This window comes from Protopterus annectens, chromosome 3.part0 (assembly GCF_019279795.1).
Source record: "Protopterus annectens isolate FY-2018-M chromosome 3.part0, PAN1.0, whole genome shotgun sequence".
Taxonomy (NCBI): domain Eukaryota; kingdom Metazoa; phylum Chordata; order Ceratodontiformes; family Protopteridae; genus Protopterus; species Protopterus annectens.
This window is the reverse complement of record NC_056731.1, coordinates 1758199575-1758224469: the sequence shown is the minus strand read 5'-3', so window position 1 is coordinate 1758224469 and position 24895 is coordinate 1758199575.

Here is a 24895-nt window from a genome sequence, read left to right as displayed (position 1 = left end):
TACTACATGCACCACAGGGGATATCCAGAGGTTCTATGGGCTAGGGCATGAGAATGTGTTTGACATCTGTCAGTATGCCAATAGGAGTTATACTGGGAGTGACTGTGGTTGGGAGCATCATACCCTACACGCAGACACAAGGCGCCAGTACTGACATGCATGTGTGCATTGCTTTATGGGTGTGCAGTGGTTGGCTGTGCAAGATGGCTGTACAAGGCTGGGTGAGGGGTAATCCTTGGCATCACGCCACCCGACAATGGTGTGTAGTGTGGTACAGGGGTGTAGTGTCTGCAATGTCCCACACAGATGGGTATTGTATAAACTGTACTGACATCCTGGTTACCACTGTGTATGGCCATAGCTTTGCAATGCATGCCATGTCTTATAGGTTCATAGGTAGGTACTAGGCTATTGGCCCAAGGGCCTATGTAAGCCTAGCCAACAAGGTTCCCTGGCTTACTCCACCCAAGAAAGTTATTTTCCTGTGCCACTGTCGAGCAGAGACACAGAAGTGATTCCCGGGGTGTATTAAATTAAATTAAAGTATGAATGGAGGAAATGTGTTTTATTAGGATTGTGATGAATTAGTAAGTTATGTCTGAATAATTTAAGGAATGGAATATTGTACAGAAAGTATGTTTGAGTTGATGTAATGTTTTAAATTGTGACAGCGTATTTGTGCATCTGCACATGTATGTCAGATGGTGTAAAATTTAAGTCATAATAAAAATTCAAAGGTGTTTTGTTATATTGTGTTCCATGAGATTGACTGACATGATGAAAAAGTGTGTTAGAATAATGTAGGAGACAAAGAACTGTGTGAGAAAGTTGTTTTGTTGACTTTAATTATCCCCACAGTTGCAGTTGGTGTTGAAACGGCTGTAGTTTTAATTTTGATGGTATATTCAAATGACTGCTTTTGTGATTATTTCATCTGACTGTATGTGAATGCTTTCATATTAACTGTTTATGGATTTATATATTTACTAATGTGTTTTTTTGTATCAGTGAAGTGCAATTTTGTGTGATTTTGTTCATTTAACTATGATTCAAATGTGCTCGTACCAGTGACCTTCCCCCACCTATTTAAATAACTACATTACTCAAATTTTTGACTCTGACTTTTCTCTGGAGTCTCTTGTCCACTTAGTGGCAGACCAGCACCCAGTTCATACCCAGGTTATATTGCACAGTACCCAACAGTTTCTTTTTAGAAGTAATGTTGTTATCCGTGGTAAATGTCTGCTACATCCTCCATTTTATAATGCTCAAAGCACTTCTGCAATGGCCTTGTAATGTATGCATGGTAAAGTCATGCTAGGCAAGGGAACTTGTTTGTTCTATTTTGTGAATGAAACTGGTATGTGTCTGTGTTCCTCTGTGTGTATACACATACAACATTTGCAGTCTGTCCACATAAGCAGATAATTGCATATACTTTGGCCATATATGGCTCTAGCAGTTCAGAGTCAAAGCAAAATCATACCATGCAACCTGTTTAACAGAAGGAATTACATGAAAGTATTGAATGCCTAGTAAAATGTTCTTCAGTCCACAGCTAAAATAGCATGTGCCTCATCACCCATCGTTCATAAAGTACAAAGTAAAAAAGTCAATTTGCAGTGCCAGTATGCAAGGGCGAGGTACACATATGCCTATACCTTCTATATATATATATATATATATATATATATATATATATATATATATATATATATATATATATATATGCATTTATTTCCATATGTATATATACAATATATATATTTCAACTCTGCTGAAGTGATCTTAGTGGGATTTGATCACAGCACCATAGTTGGGATGTGATGTGCTAGAGAAGCAGGATGGGGTACTGGCAGTGTTGGTGAATACGGCTGTAGACTGCCGCTAGGAGGCCGGTGTCTGGCAATCTTCTGGTGTGTCCAGAGTCCAGCAAGTTGAGAATAGGCACTTTGACAGACCTGACACTTGTATGGGTGTTCCCCTGTGTGCCGTCGAACATGGTTTCTGAGGGTGGATGATTGGCTGAAGTGACGATTGCAGAAGCGGCACACAAAGGGTTTATCCAATGTATGGATACGCATATGAGAGCGAAGGTTGCTTCGTGAGTTGAATCCATGGTGGCAGATGTTTGATAGTCCTTGACATGGACATTGCCTGGGATGTGCATGTCCCACAATAATGTACAGTGACATGTACAGGTGTTTAAACACCAACGTAACCAAACCAATGCACAGACTCAGGAAATACGAAAAAAAGCAGCAGAGCACGACCCAGGAACACCGATTTAATAAGAAAAATGTTGTAAGCACAAAACACACTTTCGGCGAGCCCAGTGTCTCACCTTCTTCAGACAAAATTACAAGCTAACTAGCTAACACTTTATATCATCAGTAATCAATCAATTTAATTTAATTAGTACTCCTTATCTAATTAAATAAATCTAATTCTGAATGCAACAGTTTTTAAAAAGATAGCAGATTAAAACATAACAAACCTATGAGCCTGTTTTTAATGTTATTTTAAAACGTTTTAAAACTGTTTTAAATCTATTTTAATCTATTTTAATCTATTTAAATCTATTTGATGCACACACACAATAAATATAAAAATAAAAATAAAAAATATATATAAATAATTTTAGCAAACAAAAAATAAAACTGATAAATTTAACAGTTCAATTCATTTACATATACGTATATATATATATGTATGTGTGTGTGTGTACTTGCATCAAAAACAAACTAATATACACATATAAATATAGCAGTACGTGTATATAAATGTATAAATATTATGTAAAATACACTTTATTAATAACTGAGATGTGTTTAAAAACATTATATATTAATATCATTATAACAACATCATACTAAATTTAAAACCATCTAAAGGAGATAATTACATAATCCCAAAACAAACAACCTTCGTCCTTTTGGTTAATAAACCTATTGGTTAATAAACACACACACACATACATATATATATATATATGTATATGTAAATGAATTGAACTGTTAAATTTATCAGTTTTATTTTTTGTTTGCTAAAATTATTTATATATATTTTTTATTTTTATTTTTATATTTATTGTGTGTGTGCATCAAATAGATTTAAATAGATTAAAATAGCTTAAAATAGATTTAAAACAGTTTTAAAACATTTTAAAATAACATTAAAAACAGGCTCATAGGTTTGTTATGTTTTAATCTGCTATCTTTTTAAAAACTGTTGCATTCAGAATTAGATTTATTTAATTAGATAAGGAGTACTAATTAAATTAAATTGATTGATTACTGATGATATAAAGTGTTAGCTAGTTGGCTTGTAATTTTGTCTGAAGACGGTGAGACACTGGGCTCGCCGAAAGCGTGTTTTGTGCTTACATTTTTCTTATTAAATCAGTGTTCCTGGGTCATGCTCTGCTGCTTTTTGACATGTACAGGTGTACCTGGTTTGGCTGGCACATGTTGTGTACACAGACCATTGTCCTCCGATATGCCAATGCTGGCCTGGTGTGGCAGAACCAGCTTATAGTCAGCAGGTTGACCCTGCACCTGCATTGATAGCATGATACAGGTATTCCCTGGTGTCAGTGGCATCGGTCCATACAGGGCACATGTGTAAGGCATTGTATGGCCTCTGTGGATCACATTTGATGGCACCACATATGTTGCAGGCATCCAGTGGGGAACATAGTGAAGGCACGTTGTCTGCAATTATGTGCCTATTGTACTGCTGTACAGGGTGCCATGCCCTCTGCAGCCCACTCCAGTCACACCATGCCTACTATCTGTCATCAATGTGCAGGGTACTATCAACATAGTGGGATATTCTAGGCAAGTGTGTTTGTGTATGATACATGGGTTCAGGACGTATTCAAGGTAATAGTTCATAGGTTCATAGGTAGATACTAGGCTATGTGCCCTAGGGCATTTATAAGCCTAGCCAGAGTGTATTTGGCTTCTGCCTCCCTATTAGATTAGCCTACTGTGCCTCTGTAAAGTAGGTCACAGAAGGTACCCTTTTAAGATTAGTTTACTGTGCCTCTGTCTAGCAGGGACACAGGAGAGATCTCAGGGGTGAATTTGCGATTTCCCATCCACGCGTCCAAATTTTGCTTGAAGAGGGTCAGCGAGGGGCTATGTCTAACATGAATTGGGATTCTATTCCAGAGTGAGGGGAGCCTCTGGGAAATGAATCTGTCCCTCCAGCATGTCCTATTTATTTTTGTGCTGAGGTTTAGGTCCCTGGAGCGTGTAACTCTAAGGGACTTGGATTTTTTGAGGTGGAGCATGTCTATTAATTCTGGGTTTGACATGGCTTTGTACGTCAGGCATAGATCACCTTTGAGTTTATATTCGGACATGGCACCTGCGATTCTGACCATGTGGGTTCTATCTCTGCAACCCATCTTGTGATATAGGGGTTGATATTTAAGCTGGTAAGCTTATTTATGATGCCCGAGTGGGGTATTGTGTCGAAGGCTTTTGCGAGGTCCAGGTAGGCTGTGTGGACTACCTTGCCCTCATCTATGGCTTTGGTAACTGTTTCAAAGAAATCAACTAGGTTTAAGAGGCAAGATCTGCCCTTAACAAAGCCAAATTGGGTAGGGTCCAGTGTCTGGAGGCTCCCAATGTCTTTGTTTATGAGTTCCATGATAATACGCTCCATAGCTTTACAGACCAGACTAGTCAGGCTTATGGGGCGATAGTTTCCGGGGTCTGTTGTGGCACCACCTTTGTGGAGTGGGACCACTGTAGCTGTACACCATTCTTTGGGTACATATCCTGTAGTAAGGCTAAGTTTGAACAGTGACTTAATGTGAAGGTTCAGTTCTTCTTGGAGCTCATGTAAGACACAGCCTGGGACACCGTCCGGTCCCATAGATGCTGTGTGTTTGCTTTGGAGAGGGCAGCTTTCATCTGTGCATCTGTGATGTCAGGGAGGTTACATTCAGTTGGGATAGGCGTTTGCTCCTTTGGGGGGGAAGAGGGGGAGAAGTTTGCGCTGAATCTGTCTGCCAGGATGTTGGCTATGTCTGTAGGTTCGGTATATTTTGTACCGTTATGCAAAAATTCAGAGCATATCTGGGAGTTTCCGCCCATGTTTCTGACATACCTAAAGAAGGCCTTGTGATTATCTTTAGTGTCTAGGGCAATTTTCTTTCAAACTGGCCTTTGATGATTTTATGAGGGATCGAAGTTTCTTGCTAATACTGATCAGAGATGCCTTCCCTTTTTGGGATTTTGCTCTGTCATGTAGTAGCTTCCTCCTTTTGTTGTATAGCTTATTTATGGCCGGGGTCCACCAGACCAGTCTCCTGTTTTTGGAGGAGTGAGTCTTGGTTTTATTTGGGATAGCATGATCCATGCATTCCTGCAGGTGCTCATAGAATGCATTTGTAAAGGATTCTGCGGATTGGGCTGTATTATCCTCTGGCTCAGGGGCTTTAAAGGATTCCACCTCAGTCTTGAGAAGTGCAAAGCTGGCTTTGGAGAAATTCTTTACAGTGATTTCCTTGGCTGGGGGTGGGGATGGGATATGGATGTCTAGGGAAATTTGTTTATGGTCTGATCTTACCAATGAGGGGTTTACCTCTGGTGTGGAACATAGAGTCCCCATGTTGGTGATGACCAGGTCCAATATGTTGTTCCCTCTTGTGGGAGTGGTGACCAGTTGTTCCATTGTGTTAGAGTTTATAAATTCAAGGAACCATTGGGCGAGGGTGTTTGGGCTTGAGTAGTTTTCCCAGTCAATGTTTGGGTAGTTGAAGTCACCCAATAACATAGTGTTTGGAGAGACCTTCATATTCTCCAGTGTTCTCAGGAATGCCAAGTGGGGTTCCTGTAATAGGGAGGGTGTTTGTAGCAGACTACAAACTAAAAGGCAGTTTTGCCCACTGTTAGTTGCACATGGATGGTTTCCGATGCTTCGTGCAGTGCCACTAACCTGGAGGTGTAGGTATCTTTGATGAATACAGATACTCCCCCTCCTTTTGTGCTTCGGTCCGAATTTTGGGGCCGAAACGCATGGTATGAGTTATAACCTGGTAGTGCTGAGGTGCTCTCAGGAGCCTTGAACCAGGTTTCTGTTACTGCACAGACATCGATTTTCTCCATACTGAGGAGAGTCCCCGGGATTCAAAAAGCTCGACGCAAGGATGGTTTTAGCCTTGCGCTGAGTGACCTCTCTAGAGATGGCACAGCAGTGCCATATGAATATGTATGAGGGCTTGCCACCACAACCTCAACGTACACAGGAAACATGTGCAAGTGCAGGGGGCGTGTACAAGTGCTCAACGGACGCGTAAACATGCCCAGACACTTGCAAAACCTACTATGCCTACTAGTAGAGCCCGCCCCTAATAGTAAGTCAGTAATTCAGTGTCTGTGGATACCGAAATGTATGCTAAGCATACAAGAGTGTCCACGAACAGTGAAATACACTTAAAGTAGTAAACACACAAGCACGTAGTAGAATGATGAGCCCTGTCCCTAGAACTTTCACAATTAGATTCCCTGTCCCAGTGTCCCTATTATACATTTGAATGCTGCAATATCGAAGGTGTAAGCAAAGCGCAGCGTATCTGCACATTGCTGCCCTCTGCTGAGCGTAGCTTACACATCATATTCATTCAAATAGAGAGAAGCATGTGTAATCAATGTAAGTGTCAATAGTGTAGTGTTTAGAGCACCCGCCTAACAAACAGGCATTCATGGTTTGAGCCCAACAATAGCACACACATACAACTGCCATGTCCTGGAATAGAACCCCTACCTAACTAGTGCATCATACTACAGCATTACACAGTTACAGCACATGCTACGGAGATTACTGGGTTACAGCAATCCCAGAGGTGTATTTCTAGGTGTGTGACATCAGCAGGATTGCCAAAGGTGGTCATGTAGATTGTAAAGAGTGTGCATACTCTAAAAAGCATTGTTCCTGTCTCAGGCAGACAGAGACACACACACAGTTGGTCTGTCTTGGAATGGAACCCCTACCTAGCTAGTTTATCACACTACAGCAATACGCAGTTACAGCACGCTATGGAGAATACTGGGTTACAACAGTCCCAGAGGTGTATACATAGATGGGTGACATCAGCAGGATTGCCAAAGAAGGGCATTCCACATGTACCGTGGGTTGTAAATGTCTGTTACCTGCGTGTACCCGCTGCTTACTGTCACGAAAACACAATTACACCTGCTTAAAAGTGTCTTATATGATCCTAGTTGATAGTATCAACAAGACTTACAGGTCTTGAACCCTGGACCATGCACACTGAGGTCACTGGACGTACCACTAAGCCATCTGGGTTGTACACATGTTGCATGGAGTCTATAATGCACATCCTACTACAGGTATTCCACAGTACTAAAAACAAATGGGACAGTCCCTTTGTGTAAATATGTGCAGTACCCTTGAATGTACTGTACTCTGTGAAACAACAAAGACAAGTCTACATCTGTACAACTGTCATACCTATATATATATATATATATATGCACCTGAGGGATGTGTACACACATAGCATATACACAGACACAGCCATAGCCATATATATATATATATATATATATATATATATATATATATATATATATATATATATATATATATGTCTGAATGCCCTTTGTGACACAGAAGGGTTCCAAAGGAACTGACGTGTACACCAAACAGAGGCATCTCTTGTGTTATAACATTTAAATCATAAGCAGTTCACCAGAGAAAGGATGGTTGTCGTGTATGCGGAGTTTGTGGTGGGGAATGATGGTTAAAGTAATCTACCCCGGGGATTGTGGAGTTAGGGTGGGGGAATGATGGATATGGACCTACACCCCAGTGACCACTACTGTGTCACTGCTTGACAGTGGCACAGAGAAATAACATACCCAACTGTAGTCATGCTTGACTGTGTATTCTTTACCATTCCTAACTATGTAATACTTTGTAGACACTGGTCACCACAGATGACTACCATGGTGTGCTAAAAGACATTACACATGTGTATGCCTGGCTACAGGGTGGTCACACACACAAACACGCACACACTTGCCAGTATTGTGCATACACATCTTGCCTTGGTAAAGGTAACTAGTACAGTGGTATGCAGTTGGGGTATGTGCCACAGAACACATACAATTACACTTACTGATTCCACATCTGAGCTTGGCGACATCACAGGACCGATTACTTGCAGTTGGTAAGGGGGAAGAGAGAGGTATAGTGGTTGACAAGGATAAAGGCCAGTGCAAAAGGAGGTATCTCTTTGGAATGCAGCAAAACCCGCTGTCATGACAGGATGCAGACACAAATACACACACACACAATCACACTCAGCCTATGCTGACACATACACAAACACACTCAGCCATTTGCTGTCACACACACAAACACAGTTACCAGTGGTGGGATAAGAACTCCTGCCTATCTAAGGATCATTATTACAGTACTACGCAGTTACAAGATGTGCCACAGAGATTACACATCTCAAGTCAGTCAGACTGCCCTTCTACAATTGAAGACAACAACAGGGAGACTGACAGTCACAAAGTACATAGCTGTAGACCTGTGTGTTTAAAGTAGGTGTCCATTACAACCTGTAGGCATAAACAAGACACACCATCCGCAGGTAGGCCTGAGAGGTATAGTTGTAGCACAACAGAAACCTAAACTAGAGTATGGCCATCTGTGGAATGGACAACTACTATCACTATACAGGGTTACAGTGGGCATGGCCATACAACTTAGTAGAACAGGGCCGTTTTGGATGCACTATGACTACAACTACACAAGGTTATGCTGGGCATGCTCATACACTTAGTAACGAAGGGCTTGTTGGCTGCATTGATTCTAACCACTAAAGGCCACAGTGTGCATGCTCAAATGTTTACACGTACAGAACATGTTGTAATGGACTCCTATTGTAAACACACAGGTTTACAGTTAGGTACATCTGACCTGTCAGTATATATGCACATCATACTGGTTTACTACCAGATACCTGTATGTGGCCTGTAAATGATATATCTGTGTCTGTGCTGTGTAATACACATGCATACATGTACATGAAGTACTGACATATATATGTTACATATACACAGTCATGCATGTGTGGACATGACAGACAATAGGTTACCTGGGTCACACAGGCGGATGCTACCTACAGCATGTGTCACACACCTTGCTGCCCTGAAAGGCATACATTGATAGCAGGTTGTGGACAGTGGCATTATACGTGCAACAGTGGCATGTGCAAGCATAATGTGTGAGCCAACTTGTGTAATGGTACTGAGGTGCAGGTGACAAGATGACCTATCCTGGCTGTGGTAGTAGCTGTCATTATTAGCAGGACTGCTACCCTAAGTATATCTCACATTGGTCATATACACAAGTTCTTCCACTGTCCGCCACCTTATATGGGGCATTTGCTACCAAGCACATTAATGCCACATGCAATGATGTCATGGTACGGGTGGCAACTGCTAGACCAAAACAATGAGCCAATGTCCTGCTGTTATTATGAGGTTGTCCAGTGTCTGTCATTCTGGGCTGTCATGACCGAATGACGAGCCTTCAACACAGAGCAAATGCATCCATGTTACACGTGTGTGTGTGGATAATACCTAGATTGCATTCACCCATATAGCAGCATTCCAAGGCAAATGTCCTACACACAGAAGTAACACCCTGACACCTACATGACAATTGCATTGGATGCCTATGCTAATCTGTGCTAGATGTGTGGCTTTAGTAATCCATTTGCTCAATGAAGATCCTACAATGGGGAATACCAACATCTGTGCAGTGAGGAACACCTGGCTGAAGGCTCTGTAGTGCACAATTGCACTACCACCATATAACTCAGATCCAGACATGTGGGCCATAACAGTGGTATGGACCATACCAGGGGGTAGTGTACACATATTCATAAAGGTTACTCGCATGTAAAGACCACTACTCTGACATAACGCATCACAGATGAGTCAGGTACAGGTGACAGTGGCAAATGCTGCATTTTAGGTTGTATCCTCATATAAATCCCCACCTTGTTCCCAGACTACCAACACACATCCATATGTGGTATGACATAGTATGGTAGACCACCAGATAACCCTCGATTGGTGGACTGTACCTAGGCCTACAACAACTGTGCAGTACCCATGTACAGACACAGCTGCATAATGTGTTATGCAATGCAATAATACCACTGTTTGTAACCTGCTCAGTTGTACACATAACAGGGTCCCACGGATGTTGTCAGCATTAACACAGTTGACTGTTGCTGTACACCAGTAAACAACACCCTCATGATTGGATATGACCTAACTGTACCTACCCTGGATATGTGCATCTCACACTCATACAACATATATTACATTACCATAGCTTTCGTTTACCTTTCTACATACAGGTGGCTACAGTCATTACACACATGCACATGGCAGATAGCATGCTAACAGGACATAAGGTTCGATATCTATGTTGACAGAGGTAATTTCCCCTCTCTACTCATCACCCATGACACCTATCATATCATAAAAGGTGAATGGAAGGTGCAAAAATAAACTAATAAACCAAAAAGCAGGCACCAAAGTCTCAGCACAAGTACCACAATTAGGGCTGCAAAATGTAGATAGTAGACCACCACACGAGGAATGTTCCAAATAACAGCAGCACTTTAATGATAATCCAAAACAGCAGCAATAATACGTAGGAACAGATACACCACACGTTTCGTCCAAAACTTCATCAGAATAACTACACACCCAAAAGAAACATTTAAATACACTAATTAAATTCAAACTAACCAATGAAATTAATTTGCTTTGAATATATTAATTAATTACAAAGTGTGTGTATGTTTGAAATGTTTAAAATCAACATATTTAAAAGTATTAAAATCATAGTAACTTGTTTTGTTTTGTATAATACACATAAATCCTCATAAATACATTAAAAATACATTAAAGATATTTAAATTTATTAAAATGAATAAATAAATAGATGAAATTTAATGAATACTAGTGTATGTTGTAATGTTAACCAGTCACACAATGCCCTCTAGTGGTAAAAGTGTATAATGTAATAAATGGGCTTAAATAACTTGAAAATTTCTTGTGTAAAATTTTTAGACCAATATTAAAAAAGTTTTCAAAAAGAACTTCTAGCTACTGAATACACATATAAAAATTAAAGTTTTGCTGATCTCATTTTCAACACAGGTGCCAAAGTGATCATGTCATTTATACTTGGGAATTTGTTTGACTCTAAAACAATTTGCCAGTATAATTCCCTGTATGCAACCAAGGTTTCCCAACAACCTCCCCTTGGATCTGGTGGTACAACTTCTAAAACAAAGAAATTAAAATAAGCCCCATCACAGACCAAGGTATGTTTAAATAAAGAATTTGTGTCTCGCTTGGTCCTGATATCATACAGGTGCTCGTAAATTCTCTGTTTCATTTTTCTTTCACTTTTGCCAACATAAAATTCTTCGCATTTTCCACATAATGCGATATATATGATACCTTTTGTATTGCAGTTTGCAAAGGAGTGTAAGGTGAGTGTCTTTTTACGGGCTGCCAAAAAATGTGTGTTTCCAATCTACAAGTTCTTACAGTACCCACAAGCTCCACATTTAAAGACACCGTGTTTTTTCTTTTTATTTTCCTCACATCCCTTTGTATAGCTAACCTTTTCTAGAATTCCTTTGATGTTGCAACCTTTTTTGTAAGTGTATTTTATTTCTTTGTCAAAGATGTAACCCAAATCAGATACTTTTGCAAAATTGTTCCATTCCCTGTCTACAATTTTTCTAACCTTATTAGTCTGTCCATCATAGGTTAAAATAAGGCCCGAGGGATATCCATCCTGAAGAATGTTGTTTTTATTGATCTTACCGTTAATTTCATTGAAATCTTTGCCTATAATAGGTGCAAATCTCCCCTTTCTTCCTTCTAATACCTCATGCAATGTCTGGTCAATCAGTTCCATAGGATAACCTCTATCCAAAAACATAGACTTCAAATTTTCACATTCATTTGTGAACAAAAGATCATCGGAAGTCATTCTACATATTCTCACTGCTTGTCCTTTTAAAACACTTCTTTTCAGATAAAATGGGTGAGAACTAGAGAAGTGTAAATAGGTGTTGGAGAAAGTTTTCTTCCTATACACACTTGACACAAAACACTGACCATTTTTCTCCAAAAATACATCTAAATAATTCACCTTAGTAATGGAGAAATACCTTGTAAATTTTAGGAAATTTGTGGTACTATTAATATATTCAACAAAGAGCTCAAACTCATCAGGAGTACCCTTCCACAGAAAACATAAATCATCAAGGAACCTGACATATAATGTCCACTTGTTTTCAAACCTTGGTATCAAAACATATTTGTTCTCCCAATAAGCCATTATAATGTTGGCATAAGTTGGTGCACAGTGTGCTCCCATCGCCACCCCTTTGGTTTGCCTGTAATATTCTCCTTCAAAAAATAAAAAGTTGTTTCTCAATACTATTTCCATTAAAATTAAAATAGTTCTGAATTCGTTGTGGGGATTCTTTTAAGGGGTAGTAACATTTCTTCAAACCAGGCTAAACCAGTATCATGGGGTATGTTTGTGAATAAATCAACAACATCTAATGTGCCAAAACCTGTAGTCTCACCATACAAATGTGGTTTTATTTTACTAAGAAAATGCCAAGAATCCTTTAAAATATTTTCATTCTCATCAACTATGTGCTTGATTTTAAAATCTATATACTTGGCAAGAGGAGCTGTAACTGATCCATTCGCAGCAACAATAAGTCTAAGGGGAGGGTCCATTTGATCTTTGTGCACCTTCGGGATTCCAAAAACTGTTGGAATCCTAGGCTTCTCCACATGTAAATATTTATAAGTCTTTAGATCAATCAAACCATCAAATAATAGATCATTCAGTACAACGTATATTCTTTTATATGCAACGTTTATCTCATTGATTGAAGTAACACTATACTTTTCTACATCATGTAATAGATTCAACATCTTTCCTGCATACATGTTTCGATCCATAAAAACCACCCCACCACCCTTGTCAGGTTTCATAATACGAACTTCTTTGTCATTGCTTAAAGTCGTTAAAATGTCCTCTTCACTTTTAGTAAGGTTAGGGCATATGTATTCATTTCTCAAACCATTTCTCAGTTCTTTTTCTAATGATAATTCAAAGTTTTTTAGTTGAGGATGTAGGGGTGGGTTAAAATTGCTCTTTCGTACTAGTTCATTTGGAACCATTGTCAATTGTTGCCCTTTAAAAAATAATTCCAAGTTTTTCTTCCTGATAAACATTTTGATGTCTATAAGCAACCTAAAGATGTTTGTTTTACATTGTGGAATAAAGCCAAAGCCTTTTGAAAATAAGTCAAAATAAACTTTACTAAGTGTAATGTGTGAGTAGTTAAAAATGTTAAAGTTGTCGTAAGTAAATTTATTTCCATCCTTTAAAATATGCTCTAAAGCTCCACCTAGTTGTCCCTCCAAGAGGGGTAACCCCCCTTCCCCCTGTAGTTTTTTTGAATTGTAGTTTACTGGGTTTTTGTACATCAGTCTCTCCGACCTATGTAATGGGGGAAATTCTTCATTGTCCAATACATTTTCATTATGCACATCCAATTCATCCACAGGTAAACCATCATTGACTCTATCTGAATGGTTTACCCACTGTTTGCCCCAAGACCTAGGCTTGGGGTAATGGGTGTGTGTTTTATATTCGTGTATATCTCTGTCTATTTTAGACAGTTTTCTATTGTGGACTTCTATACAGTGCTTCTCTACATCTTTTAGTAAATTTCTATAATGACCTCTCTGTTCAGAAATAGAAAACATAAGGTCATTAACAATGATTTTGTTTGTTTCATCTATGATACTGTATAATTTCTCCATCTCATGTTCATTATTTACTATAATAGCACGCATAATAGAAAAACCACAATCATCAAATATTTGAATCAAGTTTTTGTGAAAATCAGTGCCTTCATACACATTATTGGGGTATTTAGTAACTCTTAACCCCTTTGGAACAATCTTAAGACCAATACAGTGTTTTAAGTACGCATTATCCAACTCTAACATCTTGTACTTTTTAAGATAAAAATACAAATCATCCAGAGTCTGTTTGTATGAACCTACAGCTTTTTTTGATGTTTTCCCATTAACAAAGTCAAATTTAGTATTCACAATGTCTTTAAATAGCTGTTCAGTACCTTGTGAAACTCTCTGTGCATGAGTGGAATCATTAAATCCTGTATCAGCACGAAGTGGTTGTCCTGTGCGTCTCTCTCTACTTTCATTAAAAGAAAAATGCAGTAGTTCTTTTAAAACATCCATGTCCGAGTTGACGCTCGTATCAGCTCTATTTCCAGTCCATTGTTGCTCCCTTGGCGTCTCTTCATTCGAAGCTGACCTCCTAAGGGCTTCCTGGTTACCTGGTAGAGAGAGATGAGTGCACGCAGTCGCAATAGATTGACTCAAAGGAGTCAACAAACACACTAACTGCGTAAGCTGTCAAATAAGCTTACGCAGTTCTCCAGTTTCACTTTTCCTGCCCTCAATGTCCGAGGCACTGTTCGCTGAGAGCTCCATAAGAAATTACTGATAAAAGGTGAATGGAAGGTGCAAAAATAAACTAATAAACCAAAAAGCAGGCACCAAAGTCTCAGCACAAGTACCACAATTAGGGCTGCAAAATGTAGATAGTAGACCACCACACGAGGAATGTTCTAAATAACAGCAGCACTTTAATGATAATCCAAAACAGCAGCAATAATACGTAGGAACAGATACACCACACGTTTCGTCCAAAACTTCATCAGAATAACTACATACCCAAAAGAAACATTTAAATACACTAATTAAATTCAAACTAACCAATGAAATTCATTTGCTTTGAATATATTAATTAATTACAAAGTGTGTGTATGTTTGAAATGTTTAAAATCAACATATTTAAAAGTATTAAAATCATAGTAACTTGTTTTGTTTTGTATAATACACATAAATCCTCATAAATACATTAAAAATACATTAAAGATATTTAAATTTATTAAAATGAATAAATAAATAGATGAAATTTAATGAATACTAGTGTATGTTGTAATGTTAACCAGTCACACAATGCCCTCAAGTGGTAAAAGTGTATAATGTAATTAATGGGCTTAAATAACTTGAAAATTTCTTGTGTAGAATTTTTAGACCAATATTAAAAAAGTTTTCAAAAAGAACTTCTAGCTAATGAATACACATATAAAAATTAAAGTTTCGCTGATCTCATTTTCAACACAGGTGCCAAAGTGATCATGTCATTTATACCTGGGAATTTGTTTGACTCTAAAACAATTTGCCAGTATAATTCCCTGTATGCAACCAAGGTTTCCCAACAACCTCCCCTTGGATCTGGTGGTACAACTTCTAAAACAAAGAAATTAAAATAAGCCCCATCACAGACCAAGGTATGTTTAAATAAAGAATTTGTGTCTCGCTTGGTCCTGATATCATACAGGTGCTCGTATCATATCATACAACACTCCATGTGGCATGTATGTCTTTAGACATGTCCACCTAATGCAATGCCTACAAACATACCCAAATAACAGAACCATAGGACCTACACAAGGCCTGTATTGACAGACTCAGGGAAATCCAGCTCTGCACTGTATGTTCCTGAGTAGTCACAGGTGATATGTTCATGACATGTACAGCCATGTGTGGCCACAGCTCCTACATATAGCCCATGTCAACAATTGCAAGCCATGCATGCTGTGTGCTGTCTGGACATTAGCCTTATTACCACAATAGCCAGTACATGCTGGGGTGAGATGTTTACAAGCCACAGACCTCGCACATGCTTGAATGAGTGTACTGCCTAGCTCTAACAGAGCACATTGCTGGCACTCTTCCAGTACACATGAGGTGTGTGTGGCAAATATAATGTGCACACTGTTGACCATTACAGTGCCCTGGCTTCACCATGGCACTCTCAAGTAATAGTTTGTAGGAGCATGACATGGAATAATGCTGTGTGTGTCACGCTGATATGTGGTGTTGTAATATATGTATACTTGGCTACTCAGTGAAAGTGGTGGTGTCCTACCAGTACATGAATACAACATCCATTGTGGTGTAATGCTCGGCTATGTTTCACACATGGCGTGGGGAAGGTGTGGAATGTATACTCTTGATCTTCTAGTGCACGTGCTGATGTAGACCGCATATGTGTACATGTATTGCTGTTTGTGTACATTCCATGTGTGTGCAGTGTCTGATGTCTGAAGGTGACTGTTGTCTTAGTACATCATGCTGTTGTACTACAGCCTCAACATTGCCAACTGTATATGGTGATATGATCTACGTACAGTAAGCCATACATGAGGTATGGACAGATGTTTGGACATGACTACTAAGTTGTGGGGCTTCTTTGCAGATGAATGATTACTGAGGACAGCTCACTGGTGTGTTACAACCAGTCCTGCAATAACCTGTGTACCTGTTAAGGTCAGGTTTTGTTAATTGAAGTGGAAGACAGACAATGTAGAATGCTGTAAGGGGGACACCGAAGGCAAACTCCATGACACCTGTAACGGTAATACTTCCCCTGTGAATATATTGTGCATATAGCAGCACAGATGTCAAAGGAAAGAGTCAGTAAGCATTGTACCTGATGTGATAGTGCTGTACTGATGTAGTATCTATCATGAGATAGCCATGTGTTTGATTCACAGTACTGGCACATGTGGGTGTGTGTCAATATATGTCATGTATGGTTGGGAATACATCCCACATGTTATCACTCTCCTGAACACTGTTGGTGACACCAGTACAGAGTGAAGTATAGAAAGAAAGCCATAGGCAGGTGGTTAAACCTCACACATGTAAAGTGTCTGTACGTGTGTGACATAGGTGTATATCTTTGTGAATGCCGGTGTGTATGTCTGTGTGTGTGTGTGTGTGTGTGTGTGTGTGTGTGTGTGTGTGTGTGTGTGTGTGTGTGTGTGTGTGTGGCTGCCCAGGTGTATGACTGTCCGTTTCCTGGAGTGAGGCTGTATTTTACCATAGTGGAATGTTAATACCCCCTCCCCCATCCACTCAAAGCAGTCTAGCATCCCTGTTAATAACATCAATCATAGACTTGCATACTAACCACCTGCTAACTTGTATGTCCTGGGGTGTGTCCTGTTGTTACATAGCCTACTGATGGACTCCCCCTCCCCACATGCACTCACTGCACTGTAGTATCCCTGTCGATGTCCTTGATCTTAGGCCATTCCAACCACCTGTACATGTGTAATCTCTGTGGCACATCATGTAATTGCGTAGTACTATAAAGATGATATGCACATAGGCAGGAGTTCTCATCCGAACACTGGCAACTGTGTGTGTGTGTCAGAGTGTGCGTTACTGTGTCTGGAATCACTGAGTGTGTGGGTGTGTCTGTTTTTGCATGCTGTCATGGCAGTGGGTATTACTGCTTCCCAATGAGATGCCACTATTTTCATTGGCCTTTACCCTTGTCATCCAGCATACAACACTTTTACCCACTCCATGTTCCAGATAACTACATCTGTGATGTCACCCACTATGGATGTGTCGGCTCTGAACACAGTAGCTTACTACACAGCTATCATGCTCTTGGATCATTAGAACAGTAAACATAATTGAAACATGGGAGAATATAACTGTGATGTGGATGCTGCAAAGTGCATGAAGGTGTTGTCATACTGACCTGTGGGTAGTCAACATGTACATTTGGGACTCCCGAATACACCAACATCCCCCGACACATGCAACTACACCTTAAAGAGGAAGGCAGAACTTCTAGATCAACATGCTGTTAGTGTTGTTACACATGATACATGCTGTCTAACGTACAAAATGCATTCTAAAACTGCAACACATGTTATGTCTATTGCCTGTCAACACTACTCAACAATATTAATCTACAATTGTCTACCTAGTATGTTCACCCTGTGCATCAGACCATATGAACATGTCCCTGTACCGATGGTGTGGATAACAGGGATGCAGTATAGGCATCATCATATGCACAGGGTGATAATGTTTGCCAGAGGCCTAGGCTGTGCCATTGGATGACATCATGCATGTGTGTTAGGGCCTGTGAAATCATTGGCCATGTGTGTATGTTATGCGTGTGTGTGTTGAGGTGCCCTACATTTGTTTCCAGTATGTGTGTATGCATGCACACAGGTCTGGCATGAGGCTGGCCTACACACGAGTAATATTGACAGCTGCATACTGTACAAGGCAGATGTGACAGTTCACGGTGTCCAGCCATGGCCATGTGACCTGCGCCTGCCAGGGGTTGCATGGGCACTACGAGGCAGAGGTCCAGATTGGGTACCATCTGATGACACATGTCCACTGGAATTGTATCCCTGTTGGGACCATCCAGGACCACATGCACATGGCCTGCTGTGTCTTGGTGTGGACTGCACAGCACCCTGTGCATCAGACCATATGAACATGTCCCAGCACCGATGGTGTGGATGACAGGGATGCAGCACAGGCATCATCATATGCACAGGGTGATAATGTTTGCCAGAGGCCTATGCTGTGCCATTGGATGGCATCATGCATGTGTGTTAGTGCCAGTGATATCATTGGGCATGTGTGTATGTTATGCATGTGTGTGTTGAGGTGCCCTACATTTGTTTCCAGTGTATGTGTATGCATGCACATAGGTCTGGCATGAGGCTGGCCTACACAGGGGTAATATTAACAGCTGCAGACTGTAGAAGGCAGATGTCACAGTTCACGGTATCCAACCATGGCCACATGACCTGCGCCTGCCAGGGGTTGCACGGGCACTACCAGGCAGAGGTCCAGATTGGGTACCGTCTGATGACACATGTCCACTGAAATCGTGTCCCTGTTGGGACCGTCCAGGACCAGGTGCATGTGGCCTGCTGTGTCCTGGTGTGGACTGCACAGCACCAGCAGCACTGCTGCTGCTACCGCCACTATAGGAGTGGGCATGTGCAGTAGCATGTTCACATAGACCTTCAACAGGTGATGTAGCTGGCCTACATCCACGTGCCTGATACCTCACTCTCACCATATGTTCCAGAACAGGCATTCCGCACTCGATGATTGACATGCCACAGTCAAGGACATCCACCATGTCACCCAATCGTCTATCCAAAACATCTGCAAAATGATGGTGAGCATTTGCAAGTGCCTGGATGTTGTCAGTTAATGAATGGACAACAGCCCTCTGAAGCCTCAGACCATCTCTGTTGTGTCATTCAGCATGTGCCTGTGCCTCCATTAAAGCCTGAAACATGCGTCTGGTGACTCCAGCTGATGTGCTTAGTCCCACAGGGGCATGTTGGCCAATGGTCCTCCTACGAGCAGCGCTGGGCACATGCCTGTGTGGGACATCACCAGTCTGTTGACTGGGAGCATGGTGTGCAGACACACCTTCCATAGTCACTACACTTCATTGTTCCATGCTGCCACCCGCCAACTGTCCTTTCTCTATGGCCGGTGGTGATGGGGTATGTGCAGGCAGGGGAACTGTGTGTGAGGATGAGGGGGAGATAGGTGGAATGGCAACCAATGGCACAGATTCAGCCCCTGACAACCCTGCCTCTGCCTCAATCATACTATCATCATCACTGCTAGAGTCTGTGGTGACACTAACATCAGGTGGACCGCAGGAGGGCAATGCACCTACATCAACACCTGTGAGAGGAAGACAAGAACTGTATATTACAAGTTATACCAGACACACACAGACAGACAGACACACACACACACACAGACAGACACACACACAGACACACAGACAGAGACACACACACACACACACACACACACACACACACACACACACACACACACACACACAGACAGAGACACAGACAGACAGAGACACACACATACAGACACACAGAGACACACACAGACACACACAGACACATACAGACATACACAGACACACACACAGACACACACGCTACATGCAGGTGATATGGCAGATGGCATTCAGCTTAGACAATTATAGTTTCACCTTAGGCAATTATAGTGGTAGCCATCATACATCCGTGAGTTGCACACAACAGTATGCATGTGGTCTTGCAGACAGTGGTTAGCATACATACCTGTATTGCACCATTTGTGTTATTAGTCTATGCCCCAGAAAAGGAACTTAGTGAAGGGACAAATGGTAAGACTGTCTAGGATCATAAGCAACGAGATGGTTTACAAAAATGAGATAGACAAACTCATTGATATGTTCTTAGACAGAGGTTACCCAAAATTGCTATTAACCGAAATAAAAAATGAAGTTGAGGTTAAAAGGAAAGATAATTTTAAACCTATTTTGAGGTATGGAAGTTCAACAAACATAAGTGAAAAAACTAACAACACGAGTAGAACAGGAGCATTAATATTACCATTTAACATTAACACAAGTATAATTATTAACACTGTTAAAGAAACATGGGAAAAGGTATTCAGTAACAAATTGGACATTACAAACATCATAGGTAACAGTCCCAGTATTGTATTTAGTAGGGGGAAAAATTTAAAAGAATACCTTGAGAGTGACCGACATTATAAGAATTCAAAAATGAAAAAATGTGGTTTATGTAGAACCTGTAAATTCATTAATGATGGTCCCTATGTAATGGTGCAAAACTTTAACAGATCTATTAGATGTCCAGGTCATGCTAACTATAACACTAAGATGGTAGTATATTTAGCAACGTACTTATGTCCTGCCTACTATGTAGGTAAAACAATAAGGAAATTAAAAGAACGTATAATGGAACACAATAGAGACATTAAAAACAAGAAGGTAACAAGTTCCTTATACTTACACAGTACAAAATGCCTGGATTTTAAAAGGTTTATATTTTTTATAGTTGATAGGATTCCGGAGAACATTAACAAGGAAGGAGACATAAATAACCTATTGGAAACAAAGGAATGTTTATGGCAACTCAGGCTTAATGCCAGTAATATGCCTGGTATCAATGAACATATTTCCATATCTAGCATTTTAAAGAACAAATCATATTGTATTTAATATATATATTTTTTATAACAAATAAACAGAACAAAGAATACATGTATACTAATAATAATAACAATAGATAACACTATTATCAAATACAAATAAAACATTTTAATTTATTTAATATTTAATATTTAACATTTTATTTATACATATAAAAGAACTGTACAGGTTAGAAACACGATTGAATACATTAATTGTTTAGTATAAGAAGTTTTAGTATTATACATTTTAAATAGATACATTTTAAATAGATATATTTATGGAACATTATCTAATTTTTTATTAATTGTATACTAGGTTAAATTTATGAATTAGGTTTGGTGTATACGAAGTTCATATATAGGTAGTTTTTAAACAGAAGTATTATTATTATAAATACATGTTTTATATGTACATTTTTTCCTGAGAATCATTATTGGTTTGTATTCAATGTGAGGCGTTGTGTTGCTAATTTAATTCAACTTAATTAAATGGATTAAAATAACAGAAGTAATAGGAGAAGTATTAATTGGTTTCGAATCACAATTTAATTGATCTAGATATGTGATTGGTTGAAGAGAGATCCGAATTGTATAGAAATGAAATGGTTTTTAAATGTTTTTTACTCTGATGAAACCCACGGACTGGCTGGGTGAAAGCGCTAAGTGTGTTATAATAAATTTTGCTAAACGGTGATATCAGTCTATGGATTACTTTCATTTCTTTTTTACTAGTTTCTTGTTGTATTTCTATTTTTCGTTAACAGTTCGTTTACCAAGGTATTCCATTATTCTGATATACTGTTCAGTATAGAGAGTTAAAGATAATGGAACAGCTTTTACAACAGCAATTGCTGATCACGCAATGCCTTCTAGCTACATTGCAGGAACAAAGAACTGATATTACAGTTCGTAATGGGACTACTAACAATTTAGAAAATGAAAATGGTAATGTTTCACTGACAAAGACTGAGGAACAATTGTTCACGATACACTCTACACCTAGTACGTCACAGAGTGTTCCGTCGGCTAGTGATGGTTCGAGGGATTTAATTGGAAGCTGAACATTATGCTCGAGGACAGGAACTCATGAGCAGGAAGTTCTGCTTCCGAATTCCAGTACGAACGCTAGAGATGGTGCGAAAACTAGTGGCCAGAGGATTCCTGATATAAAAGAAGTACTTTCAGCTCCTAAATTTGTTATTCCAACCCGCAACAACGTTCGAGATATGGGATGTTTAAACAAACAACTGCAGGATTTTGAAAAGACTTTGAGAAAGTTTAAGACGCTCCAAATGGACAACGTTTATCTTGAGAGGTCGTTGGAGCTAAAAGAGGTGCCCAAAGGACTTCGTATGTTCAAATTACCATTTGGGTTTGAACATAACAGTGAGTTGTTTAATGAACTTATGGATATTTTTGACAACACAGGTATGGAATTAATGAGATTAATTATTAAGAATAATAACTTAAAACTTGCCAGGTTGAATGAAACATTGATTACTTTAGACAACAGTATAAGAAATGATTTATTGTTTGAATACAACAAACATCGATTTGACAATGTTATAATGGACATGGATAGATTTGTTAACAAGGGACTAGATATAAAAAACAGTAAATTACATAGAGACACTCAGGATTACGCAAACAAAAAGACTTATGCACATTTTAGGGAATATAAGCATTATAAAACAATGATAAATAACAATACAGGTATAAATGACCACATTATTGACGGTGATGACATGACACAGCAAACAGAGAACCAAAATCAAATAAGGGGACAAAACAATAAGGAAAATATAGACAAAGCTTTTTTAGATGAACCAAGTATAAGGAGGTCAGAGCGTATAAGGGATCGTTACCAGGGTCAACACCTACAACAGTACCAAAGAAGATACAGAACCAATTCACACTATTGAATGAACAGGTTGATACATCTTTAGACAAAGTTGTTAGAATTTTTGAGAAAGAAATCAACACATTGTCTGATATTGATACAGCACAGAATGAGTATGTTGAAAAAGAGAGGGGCTAATTTGACAACACTATGTATAATGATTTATTTTTTTATAAATGTGTTGAAAATATTGAATTTCTGGATGTGATGGACAGCAGTGATATTAATCAAGAATTTAACTGTAATAACAAAAGAAGGTGGATTTACAGTATACAACTATACAGATATAAACCTTTGTCATAATTATGTGTCACTTTTTAAAAAAGGATTTAGTTATGTTCCCAATTTTAAACTTGATATTGGGGAAAGTTATGGTTAATTTAATATTGTATACAAGATTATTAAACTTAAAAATGTTATTTTCAAAAAGTGTCAATAAAAACATTGAGGTGGACACTAAACATTTTACTTTAAGGAGAACAAGTACTTTTATTCCACCTCAAAATTCAGTGATTTATTTATTTGAGATGCTGTGTGATATGCAGATCAGGAGGGTGTTAAGGAGGCGGTGTGAATACAAGGACAATTTAACAACAGCCAAAAGGTTTTGCTTAAATGAATTGATAACATCTGATAAGTATAGGATTTTGAAACCTGATAAAGGAGGTGGTGTACTGGTGATGACAAAAGTGGATTATCAGAACAAAATGTCAGATATGTTAGGTGACAATGATATATATGAAAGAGTTTCAAGATATGAAATGGTAAAAGCATACACTAAGATTGATTGGCAATTGTATGAATACCTGATTGAAGGTATGATAAGCAAAGAGGAATATAACTATTTGCTAGTGGAACATCCAATCACACCTTCGATTTTTGGTATACCGAAAATCCACAAAAACATGAACAACCCCCCCTTTAGACCAATAGTTTCAGCAAAACGTTCTAAATTTGAAGCTATGGCACATTATATAGATGTGAATTGTAAAGAAGTTGTAAAGAAACTACCTCATATTCTAAGGGACTCCTGGCATTGCTTGGAGGTCGTGAAGGAACATTTGTTGAATATTAATAAGGACACCATTATGGTCACAATCGATATAGTCAATTTATTTTTGGCGATACCACATGATCTTGGCCTGAAAATGTTTGAGGCAAGTTTAGAGACCTTTAGTGATTTACATACGGTCAAGCGAAGATTGTTAATAGAAATGATGGAAATGGTATTAACAAATAATTATTTCCAACTAGAAGGTGAATTCTTTAGGCAACGTTCAGGTGTGGCCATGGGAGCAAAATGTGCACCTATTTACGCTAACTTAGTTTTAGCAAACTGGGAGACACAAAAAATATTTACAAGCAGCTTCTGGTCAAAAATAACACTATACCTTAGGTTCCTAGATGACATAATATTTTTTTGGAAGGGAAAGGAAGAAGAGGTTTTAGAATGTGTGGCATTCTTGGAGAATACCACTTCTTTCTTAAGATTTACGTTCAATATTCACAAAGACAGTTGTGAATATTTGGATATTCAGTTGCAGAGAAAAGAAGAAATTATAGAGTCAAATATATATAGGAAGAAAACCTACTCTAACTCGTTTTTGCATTTTAACAGTTGTCACCCGTACTTCCAGAAAAGGAACTTAGTGAAGGGACAAATGGTAAGACTGTCTAGGATCATAAGCAACGAGATGGTTTACAAAAATGAGATAGACAAACTCATTGATATGTTCTTAGACAGAGGTTACCCAAAATTGCTATTAACTGAAATAAAAAATGAAGTTGAGGTTAAAAGGAAAGATAATTTTAAACCTATTTTGAGGTATGGAAGTTCAACAAACATAAGTGAAAAAACTAACAACACGAGTAGAACAGGAGCATTAATATTACCATTTAACATTAACACAAGTATAATTAT